The sequence below is a fragment of the Opisthorchis viverrini genome (assembly GCF_000715545.1).
Source record: "Opisthorchis viverrini unplaced genomic scaffold opera_v5_37, whole genome shotgun sequence".
Classification (NCBI taxonomy): Eukaryota; Metazoa; Platyhelminthes; class Trematoda; order Opisthorchiida; family Opisthorchiidae; genus Opisthorchis; species Opisthorchis viverrini.
Window position 1 is genome coordinate 1316247 of NW_008751693.1, and position 15432 is coordinate 1331678.

Consider the following 15432-nt stretch of genomic DNA (forward strand, 5'->3'; position numbering starts at 1 on the left):
CTTCCATTTAGCTAGCGCCCAACCCCTCTTTTCTCTGTCAAATTCGAAGCAGCACATCTTGTATCTGTCTCCTAGCTGCACTACACTGATTTATGATATTGTATTTGTCATTTCGCGTGTGTGGATGCACGGGAGGTTGGGTTAAACTTAAACTGTGACAGGATAGAATCTGCCAGATATAAGGATGATGTCTGACATGAATGTCATCCGCACTGGACAAGTGCGAAGTGAACATGGTTGGCTGAATCTAGGTTGCTAACATCAGAAGTGACTATCAGCAATTCACATACGAGCGATAAACCCATCCGTTTCCCATATTTCGATTCCAGAACTACGCAGAAATTATATTAAACAGTGTGAAGGTTTCCTACTTTTTACATGCACGAGTAATCGATCAACCATCTATTCATGTTAGTCGGTAGCCACTGCATATGTCATTCAAGCCATGCATGCTGAAAATGAAGCGCCTTGTCTCTGGAGCACAGTATACTTACCCATTTCGGGGTACTCCGCCTAAATTTGTCTTCGATGACTAGCAGAGCTTTTGCGAAAGTTGAACTTTCTTCTACGGGCGGAGGTGGGGGGAACCTTGTGCGGTGCATGTGATTTCTCACATGTATTTCTCACAGATCCTACGCAATACTGGCACCGGGTATCTGCTGTCGCCCTTGCTTGCATAAGCGGTGACAAACGAAAAAAGTCCCAGCTGAACGGGGTAACACCTCTTAACCATGAGGTTCAATTATCTGGTTAACGGCATCAGTTTTCCGTCACAGTGACTATATCGTTTCTTCGACCTATTGAAATATCATTGGAAACAACTCGCTTCCCATAGTAACCATTGCGTCCCTGCTCTTGCCGCTTTCTGCATCGTCTTTCTTAACTCCTAGAGCTTTGTCCTAACCGAAATGATTGTTCAGATGTAACACTAGTCAAAGGGCTGCTGAAAAGTATTCGGCAGCCTAAGACCGTTTTCTCTGTTTTCTGGGCTCATTAGGTAAGCGCAGTCCCCGAGGTCCCCACAACATTGTGTACAACAGGACACAGCTAAATTCCGACTGAAGCTTACGTTTATGATAATCTTCTACAATCGAATGTCCCACACCAGGCTGTCTAGCTGATGAGCGCAAAGAAGGGCGAAACCGGTCACGGCCTGATTTTTCAGCAGCCATTTGAGTAGCATTACATCCAGAAAATATGTTGCGATATCTCGAATATTGTACGAACTGAAACATAAGACAGCCTATTGCAGCACATTCAGCGAAGACGACCATCACTAACGAGGAATTCAGCTGGATTGAGTTGGATCTCTTGTCACAACCAAATTCGCATGCAAGTGATGGCAGTGGGGTAGATCGGGGAAGATCGGGCGGAAGTTGTGAAGTAGTCCCATTATAATGACACAAAAATGACAACAGTACTAGCCAGTTAACTTTCCCTTAGTTTTGACTTAATACAAGTAAACAGAACACCCTTCATTCCTGAGGACATATCCTTAACCAGTATGAGTAACCAATAAAAAAGCATCCATATTTACTATAAATCGTTTAAAGCTCATATTTGCCGAAAGGTGATGCTGTGCCATTAGGAGATAATTCTCTGAACTCTGGAAATCCTCCCGTGCATGTCAAAATTATTCCACTTGAGGCCAGCGATGGGGCATATTAGACATTTCGTAAAGAATGCTTCACATCACAGCAGTCAAGGTCAGTGGCAAGTTTACTTGGTGGACCATTTAATCACATCAGTTGATACATTATCAGTTGTTCCATAAGCTCTGGGCATTATTTTCACACCTTAGTTGACTCAACTTCTTACCAGCGCAGCTACTGGTGTCACACATAGACAGCCGATTGTCATGGAGAATAGCGACTGAACCCTATCTATGCACACGTGAATGATGATAGCTTTTGCATGAGAACGTTTTGCAGCGCGGTAGATGCGAAGACATCGGCGTTTACTCTCAGGCATTATAAAATACCTCTATACCACTACAGAGCAAAATTTCCCTGAATGTCACTCAATCTGTTCACCACGGACGGAACAATAGGTGTCAGGGCATTGCGGCAGGAAGCATGTGTCAATTCAGTGGTTCAACAAACGAGGCATAGCAACTGCTGGGACCACCTAGGCTCCGTATCACTATGGTGATCAGGAAGAAAAAGTATCATCCCCATAAGTTTATATTCAACAAGAAGCACTCATATGTGACTAATTAGTATGCGATAGTAAATACTCGCTTGCTTTTTGCCTCCGTATTTTCTACCCCTGTCCCATTTTTCCGGCAATCGTGGTGGTCTATTAGTGCATCAAGGGAAACTATTGTCCTAACTAATGAGTGATAGACATAAGCTTTGTGTGTGTGTGCGTGTGTGCGTGGGGTGGATGTGCATGTTCAACGCGCCCATAACTCAAATAAATAAACCATGACAACGATGCATCAGTGACAGCTCAACCGACGCTCGCACACCCTCAATTTGAAGCTTGCGTATTCAGGGCTGTTATCCGTCTGGATAATCGGTTTAAGATGTAACAACCTGCGGGAACCAGATGACACTGTTATTAATCATTACAGGATGAGTGGTGACCCCATTCAAAAAACACCATGACATTTGCGTTAAATCGTAACCAGAAAAGCGTTACCTGCCGAAAGAAGAAAAAAGACTGCTTATGCTCCCGCTGCATCGTGCCCATCGGGAAGCCGGAAAACTTGTGTCTAGCGTGCATGAACGATGTTGGGCGCATCAAGCGTCTGTGTATTTCAGCCATTGATATCACGAGATAGCAGTCATCAGAACAAAGTGTTGTGTTTTTAGGAGACGGCAGACACGAAATTGCACATTGTACATTACGAGATGCTCACTGGCCCGCTGTACTGAAAGTGACCTCACGTCACCATCGATCAGTGAGTAGCTCAGAAGAGGAATAATTTCACAAGATGAGCGAAACTCCCCTCTGATAAGTCATTACTCGAGGCACCACGTGATGTAGTTGCCATTGCTGAAGGATGAATAGCTCTACGTCCTGTCCAACCTTCTGATCAGTCGCTCGGGGCCAAACAGTTAAGTGTTCAACCGAAAAGTCACAGGCCCGAAACCCTGAATTTCATGAGATGCGGTAGATTGATGATTCCTGACAAGGACGAAACGGCTATAAATTGACTCCCAGCTTTCCAGCGTTGATCGGCTCCACTGGAAAGATGAAATCTTAGTTGAAAATCGTTCGACCGTCCAGGTAATACGAGAACCTGATTCATATAGGTTCAAAAACCGTTGGGATAAAATATGCTTCCAGATACTAGCCTCACCGTGTCTTGAGTGAATAAACCGTTAGAATTGCTTCCGAAATAACTTGAAGTTATCGAGTCTTCCAATCATAAAAAGGAGGCCACCTATGATGAGAACTGCAGAACCAGCGGCGTATCTGACTTTACACATCCAGTTGGCATTTTCGACACACTAAATTTCTCACAAGCGCTAATCAGGCTGTGTTTGGTCTATGAAGCATTTGACTAACACTCGTTCCTTACAAGCGTGTGCTACGCGTCTCCAAACAGAGGTGTCCATGTTTACTGTCTAAGGCCTGCAGCTTAAAACTCACACGTTCATTGAAAAAGTCTACTCTCAAAATATCGGCTTGTATTATTGCCACCCGGGGAGCAAATCGATCCCGCTACGCGAAGTATACACTGCGGACTACGGGGCATTTGTAGTACTCCATGCTGGAAGCGTCTGGAGCTTTGAACATTACGGGTTCGAACCTCAGTAGGGAATGATAAGCAGTCCGGTATGCATAAATATATTTAGCTTACTTGCGCGATTGGTCAAAAAATGTGTAACGGAGGAAATCGAAGGATATGGTTTACATATTCAAACAGTTTCGGAAGGAGGATTTCCAAGCTGTTCCACAACTTCTAATGAAAAAAGTTGCACTCGATACTTTTTGACAGTGACAGCAGATGCGATGTTCTACAACTGGGTGCGCAAAATCTAACAGAAGCTATGGTGCACACTCGTGAAGAGAGCGACAACATTATTTCATCATGACATTTAGAAAAATAAACCAACTACGAGGGATAATATAAACTACTTTTTTCATAGATGGTTCAAACGACTGAAGAATGCTTGCCATAGAACACTCTTGTGGTACGCATTATACATCCGTCACTTATTGGCTAAGCTTGGGTATGGAACATAATTGTCAGTGGAGCACGAACACGAAACAAAATGTTTCATATCTGAAGAAGTCTGATGGAGGTTTTTTAACAAAACTGTCAGTTTGAATGTCAAGGTCAGTGTAACAACAAACAGCCAGATTGTTCAAACGCTGAGGATGAACGTACCTAGGCGAATTAATTCAGAAATTCTATGGATACATGTGCATTATGTTCTCTAACTTCCGGAGTAATGCCCAGATCGTTTTGTTTAAATTGTAGTCCTAGTGTGATGCCGATTACAAATGGACACATGGTCGCTAAAGCGAAGTTAATCTCGACCGTTTTCTTGGTCGACATTTTGGGATGGTCTTCGCAGGCAATGTCTTCAGGTTGCATATCGGTCTGAAACAGGTCTGCTTGGGCCCGATTTAAAAACAAACCCAAGTTAAATGAAAACGCATACGAAGTATATGGAACTAAATACTGGAAAAAGACATAAGCCATAGGAAGTATGGACGGATAAAGTGAATTTCAAATTGAACGACCTCGCCATGTAGACCTGATGCCTTTGCTCCATAGCTATTGTCTGTTTCTTAACTAACCCGATACAGTAGGAAATGTCTCGTGTGAATCCTCAACGTGAAACTGATACTGATTTCGAGCTGCGTTACAATTCTACCACTCAGTTTTGCAACAAAATTTGTTGGTACCGATCCTTCTGAGTTCGTTGACGGAACAAAAATCAAACCAGTAGACGTGAATCGTATTAAGCTGACCGACGCGTGTTGGACAGGCGTTGATTTTCCAAAAGATAGAACGAAACAGACAAATAAATCACACGTGCTGGAAGAAATCGCGAATTGATATGAATGCTGGTCCACTGTTGAAGGGCTTGGACTATGGCCCACGCCCACCACCATGACGTTGGTCTGGTCAGTAGACTGGCCTGTAAACTGTTTGTTTGTGGAGTGAGTGAACGATGAGCCACAGAATACAACAATATATACCCAGAAATTATGTCGCTTTGCATGTTTATCTCAAACGAACAACTTCTCTTGAGGAAGAACAATCCAAGAAATTTTTTGCCTTCTGCTGAAAAACCTCGCGTGCCTAATTCACTCGCTGTTTCAGCAAATGATTCGGGCGACTTGGAAGAAATCAAATCATTTGATCAGTGTTCATTCTGGATAGAGTTTCCGATGTGTCTTTCATCTCATAAAAAAACTCGTGTTTGCGCACCACTCACGGGCGATGGTTTTGTTTATGCTCTCTTTCTATCCTGAACACAAACGTACACTGACGTGGTTTTGATCAAATTTATTCGGGTTAATGACAATACAGTTGGATGGGGGTGATCTCATCTGACAGATTCGCTCTTGCTACACACGGACTCATTTGAAAATGATACTGGACGTCCTTCATCCAAAAACCAGTTGTTGGGGTTTACCCTAACAGTGAGGCTTGAAAACAATGATACTATTCTAGACTATCCAGTTTCCCAAAATGGAACGCTTCAGTGACAGATACAATGGAAATCATATGATTTTGTGGCGAAGTGTTGCGATCTATGTTTCTCATGCTAGCCCTCGGTGAATGCGCACAAACGCTGCCCCATTAGTGAGGACTGTTGCTGATTGTATGGGTGTGTGTGCGTGTGTTCACCCTTGATGTTGTCTGACAAATTTGTCAATTCTTCGGCATGCAAACATATGCTGTGGCATACTTTTTCTATTGCCATTTTGGGTCATGTTCAGGATGAAATTGTCTGATTTAGTTAAGCTACTCAACCTGCAATCGGATACATACCAAACGATGATGATAATGATGATGATGATCAGCGTTTGCTGTTTATTAAACATAACGGTTTTCCAGTGGATGCTATCGTTGTTAATAGCAGAAACTTTTTCTACCTGATTCATTCGTGCCTGACTAATGGCTTGATTTGAACGCGGTAGGCCCAGGTCAACAACACAAGACAGGGTCTGACGAAGGCCATGAGTAAATCATTCTCTGATCGCACCTGCTCGCGGTCAATTTCACTGCCTCTTTTTGAATGGTACATGTTCACGTTGACAGGGTATCCGCATACGGAAAACTAATAGTTCTAAAAACTTTATGGGAGGCACTACGAAGGGCCACATAGAGTAAACAAGGGTGAACTAGATTGACTAAACCGAAGTTTTGATAGTATAAGAAAGAACAAGGAACAATGAATCCCAATAAGAACAAGGAACCCCAGTTCACAGCAGTCTTTGCCATTTCCACGGTTGTCGCTAGTAGTGCCCAAAATTGTCAGGCTTTGGTGTTTCTATTGTAAAAACCACTTCCATGAGGTCTTCGCCCATTATCCTATTTGTTTCCTTCAGTGGATCATGAGGAAAAGAGTAGCTAGGTAAAAGTGAACGCCCTGTGAAACCCAAGATACAACCGAAAATTGGGCTAAATCGACTCGGGGTGTGCATCATCCCCCCATTCGGCGATATCTAATTGCAAGCTCAGACAAGGGAATGTGATGGGTGGATGATTTGTTGCCCGAATGAAGGCTGCAACAATTCACCAAACAATGAACTATATTTCCTTCCGAATGGAAGTTCAAATGCACTACAACTCTCAGCTCCTTTCATCGTAAGATATAATCATCGCCCAGTGACAGCTTTATATTGATTTTCAGAAAGCATCACGAACTCACGTTATAGTCAGTGGGGTTTAGTAAACGTCAAAAAGGTGGGAAAAACTAACAATCGGGACCAACAACTTGGTTAGGGGTGGTGGGTCCATTGTTGAAAATTAGACATGTGACATGGACATTTTGAGTGCATGCTGTCGAACCTGACAATATAAAACCATGTTAATTGATGAATTTGACGTTCCTGCATCTTCACTGCGTTTTGGAAAGTTAACCTTGGATGGCGGAATGACTCATCTAGTACAAAGTGGACTGTTTTTTAGGCTGTGTTTGTGGAAAAATTACCCTAATGTGTCAGGGTGCACTTTCGCGTATGGAGACACGAACGAGGTAGATTGGGTTAATGACAAAAACACCAAACTCTCAAAAACTATTTGATGGGTTCGCGGTCCAATAGCGATGATGTCTCGGATAGACGTATGACACAGTAGGGCTTTGTTCACCTTGAGGAATTATATCGGTAACACTTGACTCCACCTCCACAAAACAGGAGAGAATCAGTACGGCGGCACCGTCTCTCACGGAGCCTAAAATCAAGCATTCATAAACGTATAAACGCATCCAATTTTCAAACCTTGTTTCGCCTGATATTGAAAAGTTGGATTTCATCAGTTTGAATTTAGCAAATAACGGGTATGTCCAATTGGCCTCAGTCAGAAAAAGAGTACCGAGAAATCTTTACGATTTTTCTTCTTAGCACGCGCGAAACAACATTCAGTTGTAGTTTACCGGAACACCATGAACGTTGTGGCTTTGTTTTCATGGCAATTGCTTGAAAAATGAACCTGAACACTCAAAAGATATCTCCTTTTTCTATACTTTTCTATGAAATATTGAGCGAAATAACGTTAAAGCGGTTGGAGTTCGTGGATAAGTTTGTGAATTGACTTCTACAACAATGAAATGGGAGGAGTTCAAGTGGAGGACCCTGTGGGATGCAAATTTGAAAGAATGGAAGAGACTTAAAAGCAAGACAATGTGTCAGAGTTCATTGTACGTCGTAAGTAGTGAGTTGTCTGCGAAAGACGTAACAATGTCGGAGGCACTCGGATTTTTACGCTTTGTCACCAGTTACCAGAATTACCTCCCAAAACCTTTTGTTGTTTCTGTAGAAGACGTGACCGGTGCGTGGCCCTAGCAAGATTTGGATGCGGTTCATAAAATGATTTTGGTCAGGACCTCACACCCGCTCCTGCAAACTGACTTAGTCTATGAGACTTAAGCACCGATATGTCTCATTACAGTTGCAGAGGCATTAGTGTAAAGAATAGTCACTGGACACACCGGCATGCATGTAAGCGTCCGCAGCTAACGGCGGTGTATGACCGTCGGTGGTGATGATGGATGTGACTAGATTGGGTGAAATTATGGGCAATCTCGTCCGTGGATTCATTGTTATTCTCAGAAGAAACGAAACAAAACTACATCATTACATCGCAAGTACTATCCCATATATCTTTCCTTCCTATGTAAATACTATGGTCTCAAGGTTGAGCTGCACAGGAGACACTGACGCTTTACGTCAATTAGTGTGACTGAACTATCTTTCCACACTAGCCAAAAACATTGACGAATTCAGAAAGAGCACATATGGTTTTCTGGCTGTCTTTTGTCATTTATATCAGTTATTTGATCACTGTTCCCTTCGGCACACACGGCGTTCTAGTGACTCACTAGGCTCCTAGAGCTTGCGTAGTGGATGTAGCTTTGCTAAATGATGCCCGTATCACCGTGTGGATATGGCTGTGATGCCCGTACAGGCGTGGGCAAAAGATCGTAGTCAAAAACACGAAACTTATAACAATATTAATAGATCAAACAAATCAGAGTTACCGAAAGAATTCAGTCAAGCTTGAACATTGGGAAACAGGCATATATCAAGACCTCAGGTAGAAATACGGTAGGAGGGAGACAAATTTTTCAATGTGGAACATTCAGCTGTAGTGGTGGACTGAAAGGCACATTATTATTCTTCATTATTATTCTTCAAACGGTCTTTGTTCCCGAAGACGCACATTCGAACGAACGCACACTAATTGACTGTTGTGGGTCTCACCGGAGAAAAATGTGTACCCATGATCGAAGTCGAAATTCCGTTGCTGAAGCCCTGAATTTGAGGCGTGTCTCTTGGGCTTGTCATTTCGGGTCACGTCCCCCAGGGGGTAATTGGTTTGTGGCTTGTTCCTGACACCCTCATGTTCCCTGCTTTAGCGAGTGGTTTCGACAATACACCTGGTCATAGTTATTCCAATTTCCTCCCTTGGGTTTGCGTGCCTGTGTTGTTGTCAAGCTTGGCCGTGTTGTGACTAAAGCACGGTTTGAGTGGCAACACGACATGAGACGGTGTCAAGTCGGACTAGGCTGTAAAGTTTCAGACCTAGAACAATAAAAAATTTTCAATGCCCACTCTCAAAACAAAACGCGGGACAAAGGTCAGTCTCACAAGTTTGGAAATAGAAGCTGAATTAAAGACCGGTGCTGTCTTCAAACATGAGGCATGTCAGATCCTCGCTTTGACGAAATAATTACGAGGTCACACAGAGAAGCGCGACCTTAATAAAATTGGTTCACCAGACAGTGTGGGTTTCCATTTAAACAATGATTTTTCACTCCCGTGTAACACTGGGGCACGCATCCTTAAAACCAAAACATTTGACGCTTTTTATCCTAGCGAAAGCACTTCCAACCACTTTATGAAGGACAACATTCAAACCCAATTACTCACCCGAGAATCAGTGTCATTTTTCACTGGTGCTGAAGTGACTTATACAAACTCACTACAATCATTGCTGTCATTCTGTCGCCTCATTTGCCTTTGCACATTACTTAAATATCTCGCGTAGTGAAACCAAACCCTGAACCGCGAACCTAAAACAATGAGCAATTCCTCTTCCCATTGTATTTAAAGCCCTTCAACAAGCCAGTAATCATTCATTGACCTTACGTCTGTCAAAGTAATATTCTGAAAAGTTTATTGGACAGTAGTTAGTCTCTCATTGCTGGATCCAGCCAGAGCTTACGGCATCTTTTCTTATCTTCACACATACCATTCGAAACCGAATATCCAGACCAATGAGTGTTCTTTGTTTGCTGGTTTCGAACAGATTATGGATAAATACGACAATCATATCGAGGTTTCTAGATCAGCACAGACGTGGAGATCATAATTTCAACGCAAACTGATAGCAGTAGCATCCCAAAAATTGCAATGCGACATACTGATCAGTGGCTGCAAATGTATGAAGTTCGACTGATCGTATTCACTAGGGTGTGGATATCAAGCCCAAACAGATACCGGTAAACAGTTGTTCCAGGTTTCAAGCAGGAACGGGGATCAGAGCACCTCAAGTTCAGTCTTCAGTAATAACGATGTGCGTGGTGATCTTCGTTTCATTGTGTAGCAAAAAAACGCGGACAAATGTTTGATTATTATTGTGCTGGAACTGGTCCTTGAGATACACAACCAAACTATCTGCTGACGACAACGCACAGTGCTATAGAGTTTGGCGTTGCAGCACACGACAAGACTGAAAACGGGTCTAGACTAAGCTATTTAATCTAGTTTCAACTTATTACCTTGGGGGAAAGGATGGGGGCTTAAAGTACTAAAAACTTGCCCTCTCTGTCGTCTTCGGAAGGCTCGTAGTTCACTACAGTTCATTAAATTTAGAGAGCGATGCACACGAAAAAGTGCTGTTTATTGTGGAAGTGTTCTTCCATCCGAGAAATGTTGGTATTTTGGCTTCTCTATATTGGGTGGGGTCCCCATTTCATAATAAGTACTAGGAATCATGCCTGCAGGATCTATGATTAACAGTGAGTGGCAATATGGTAGAGGGTGGCTCCACCAAATCTTGGATTAATTTCGTGACAAAACTGAAGCCCGAAGTTTTAACAAGAAGGCATCGAAATAGCATTTGAGTGATAGACTTGGCTTGCTAGTGTGACATGGTTTCAACATTATTATATCAGAGGTAAAGACAGATGATTCGTGAGTTTGGTAGACCTTTTGAGTCGCTCCCAAATAAGAAAAATATTGCTCCGCCCAAGAAGAAGAAACCTTTTTTGACAGGCAGATAATATTTCAGCCAACGGTAGTGCGAAATATCGTGAAAGGCGTAATTTGACCATCGTGCTGTTGGGCCTCACCAACTTGGTTCATTATCTTTCAGTAACGGTCTGAGAGAATGTTATAGTCCTGAACTGTATGGAGTGATTTATTTCCGGATATCATAAAACACTAGAATAATTTGATAGTTCTATTCCACTCGGTACCATCCAGTCATAGATAATAAATTTATTTTTGGACTGCGCCCATTTATTTAGTCACTATAATGGGTTGCCCATTTCTCATCGAGAGTCACGTGCCTCTCAGTCAGCCAACATGATGTACAGACAAAAATATTTCCATCTGATAGATTACTCCCCTCTACTTGATTTCATTTCCGCTGGAAGATAATAGAAGTCCTTCACACATTTCCCTGTCTTTCCAGAGCGCACGCTCCATGGTGTCGTTCCTTCTACCTTATGAAGTACAATGCCCTTGTGAGTCATTTATTCAACTGAATTGTACCATTTTCCGCTCCCGGCACAAGAAGTACCACTTCATCCCGCTTTGCGTCCAACAAGTGGACAAAGAATCGAATGTGGCAGAAATAAGTGAGTTGACTAGTCGGGTGTGAATTTATGAAGCAGACAGAACGGACGTTTCAATCATTTATACTGGCAAGCTGTCTAGGTGGGAACGAGGTTCAGTGTACCCTAGCGCAGAACCATGTTTAGAAGTTGTTTTCTTACGAGACAGCATGCTTACAAATAAAAGGATTTGTGAATGGTAAGCAACGTCTTTACTGTAAGCGTATTGGCAGACACGGAAACACTTAAACCTCCACTTGAAAACTTCAGTCACCCAGTTTGTCATAAGATTGATGTCTCCTTTTCCTTAACGTGACGTTCTAGGAGACTTTCTTCCAAAGAATCCAACCTGGTTGTGATTGAGTAAGCATGCAAGACGGATAAGTCGAGGACTGTTTGTAAACATTCACTGCGGATCACACCCGCTTCCGGCAGCGAGGGAGGCTCAGTATTTTGTGCCTAATTTGTTTTTTTTTCACTCAGTGAATACGATACTACCTAACCTGGAGGGAAATAGATTTTCCTACACAATACCGTGTATGTGCAAAAGCACTCACAGAACAATTAACCAAACATATCCACAAATGACAAGGAACAAAACGTCCCAAGTGGTACAGAAACAAGTAGGTTTTCCAGCCCAATAATTTTGCGAAAACAAATGGATTGACAGTGCGTTCGAAAAAAATCCTTCTTGTTGAAACCTGAAGTAAGTGTCCAAGAAATTACTACATTCCTGTCGCTGACTCTGGAAGTTGGCTAATCAAACCTCTACAGTTAATCAGACAGTGATCTCATCTGATAATCAACAAATCTTATTGGTTCAAATGATTTTTGACAGGTCCCAGCAATCGTTGAACGTGTGTAAAACTGTACTGATGTCCTCAATTCGAATAATGTATTGTGAGCAATTAGTATCCCGGGTAACGGATAACTTCATCTTTTTAATATCGGTTGTCTGTCATGAAAGCTATAGAACGACTGACGCCTTCCTGGCTTCCAAACAACTATCACAAGGTGGTTATAATTTGTACGCCTATATTTCCCCGAAGAAGTTGTTGGTTGGTTATGCTGAGTCTGACCTCCTAGAGCTCACTGACTAGTTGTTTCACAGAAAATGTTCTGCGTCCTAACGAGTAAGATTTTAGTGACTGAGCCCGTAAGGTTCGTGCGGGTTGGCGAATCGTGTTTCCTATCAGACACACGTTACATAAAAGTCTCCCAGTAGGACAGGAGGGTTTGTCCTCGGTCATGAATATTGGTTTGAGCCAAACCGGTAAGTTCTGCCGAAACACATTCGTATTCTGTGATCCATTCGAAATTACTATGCGTTTTCGCCTGTGGTCCAGAGGTGATCAGAACACTCGAGGGGTGTCACACAGTATCATTGTACCTGTAAATTCAAGGTTCTCGCAACATTTAGTGTTTTAGTAATTGCCAGGAGATAGCTCAAAACTTTGATTCTATGAAAGATTTTCGCCATTCATTTTAAAGTAAAAGTTTTCCGTTTTTGTTAGCTTGATAGCGGATTTGTCCTATGGACATCATGCAAATGACACCACCACGCCTGTAACTGAGAAAGATGTGTTTGTTGTACTTGGATCGAGGGTCTCTGACTATAATGTGCTAGCTTTTCTGTAGTAACACAATGGCACCTCAGTCCACTGATTATCGAAAATGTTCAAACATTTTGTTGTTCCGACAAATACTTTTATTTGCACACGAATATGGTTCTGACGAAAGACTCAACTTAACATTTCATTTGTGATGCTCCGTTCTTGGAGTTTTTTAAAGGAACGGTATTAATAGTGTGCCAGGTTTACACAATATTGTTACTCCGACCAATTAACCCATGGTGAAAGACGTTAGTGTTTTGCCATGGATGAGACCGATAAACCTTCTAGTGGGTAATTCAACTATTTCGGTGGCAATATAGACGGCATTTAAAACCGATTGCGACAAAGTGGTTTAGGGGGAGCGGAAAATTGAGGGGTACTCCAGTAGAGCTAATTCCAATTTTTGTAACGACTACATATTTCTGGATGCCACTATGGTGTTATACGATGAAGTTTCTCTCAATTTCTACGCACGTCACTAGTACAGTCCAAGTGAGTTGCTTGTTTAAGAATCTTTATTAAAGCTGTAATACAAAATTTTTAATGCACTAACGATAGTCGCGTAGAAGTTACATGTTAGAATGTATACCAGCGACTAGGCGTAGCATTTTAGCAACCATCCTTTTGGACATAAAACACCTCGCACTATCCTCCCTATAAGGACAAACCTTGATTACTAAGATAGCGAATCCGTCCTAGTGGAAAGACAAACAGTTACATAGCAGATCAGTGAGACGCCACATCTGAGAGGCAAATTTGGGATTATAAGCTATCTGCTAACAAGAACATCAATTGCATCACTGCAGGATGTGTTATGGCTGGGGCCACCAGTTTGAGGGATTAATGCATTGCCACGGAGATCCGGCACTCCCCTTTTTACGGATTGGCTTCAATGTCTTTGGTATCTTTTAGCCTGTCTTCTGACTGAGAAGCTCATACAATGTCACCAAATTATTGTTCAGGCAAATGCCCTCAAGAGTTTTTCATAGGTACTTTGTGCAGTTGCCTCACAAACCCGACCTTGGTTATCACACTTATTTTATGGATTCGTTAAGTTTCCTTCGTTGTTCTAGCACCAACGTCCACGTGTCTATTAATTGTACTGGAGTTGAAGAGCTAAATATCTGGAATTCAATTTGAGTATCTTCTGCATTGCTACAGAAGCTATAGAAGTTGACTCAAAATTAGTCAGTCTATGATCCCTCTTGTAAAAGCTTTATTTAAATTTAGCAGCAACGAGGCTGGACATAGACTTATATATAAGACCTTTGGCCACCATCAGGATATCACTGCAGTGAACCATGGGAGTAAATTCCTGCAAACTGGTACGAAGGATATGTGTGTAACAGAAGGCCCACTACAATATTTCCCGCAAAACGCGAGTTTTGGACAGTAACAAACAAATATATTACTACTGTATTTGAAAATAATAGGATTATTCCGTCGCTCTTTTTCACTTCTAACGATTATTATTACTATGTAGCTTTCTAGTACCTATTGAGAATAGCCACTGGTGCATACCCAATGAACCTCTGAGGGGGTTTGGAAGCTGGACCCACTAGACAGTGGTTAAGTTCTGTAACATTTGATCATACTAGTGAATGATCAGCAGTACAGGTAACTAGTAGTCTACGGACTCCAGGAGGCAGTAAACCGCGCTCTCTCACGCGCGCCCAACTTTGTGCGTTTGTGTCTCTCTGCTTGTGACATCTGACGATGCACCCACGCCAGTCCTGCTGGTGCTTCACCGTACCCACGATGTGCTATTGATTTATCATGTTGTATCGTGTTTACGAATCATGCTTTGTCCAACTCACCTGTAACGGATTAGACGGGGTTCCCAGTCAGTCGTATAGTTTTTCTTTGTGCCAGTCACTTGTTTCCGTAGCACACTAGCAGTCGCAGCGGAGCTGCTCTCCTTTACTTTCATACCGAACATCATGTGTTTTTCTGTTAAGTAGCTCCGGAATCACGGTTTCTCAGATGGAAAGCTCATGTGACCTGTAGGATGTTTCACCTTCTGAGCAGATGGTTTGTTTGGCTACATAAGGATACGTGCAGCTATTGTAAACCCATTCCCGTGAAACAGTTTGTCGTAACAGCTTTGTATCAAAACTGTCTTCATCTGACACCACACTTTCCAACGAGTCCCGCAATAGTTTTGCAAAATTTGCGTCATAAATCAAGGGGTTATGCCAAGTGCATTGCTGCTTGGGTGCATATTTGACGACCGGTACGGTGCATCTTCTTTATGCGAAACTTTAAAGTACGGGTCATCCATCGAAGAAAAAAACACCACGCTGTGAATTAATTGCAACTCCAAGATCCTACGAAGTACTGAG

The 15432-nt window shown here is 42.4% G+C and overlaps 1 protein-coding gene across 1 annotated transcript in view; it reads right to left on the bottom strand.

Moving 5' to 3' along the window:
* The window catches only part of T265_02844 (hypothetical protein), a gene marked incomplete at both ends in the record, with an annotated part of 61474 nt that extends 46442 nt beyond the window's left edge, over positions 1-15032 (bottom strand). The window contains one exon of the mRNA XM_009167188.1: positions 14908-15032. The remainder of the gene's footprint in view (positions 1-14907) is intronic.
* Positions 15033-15432: the final 400 nt, after the last annotated feature.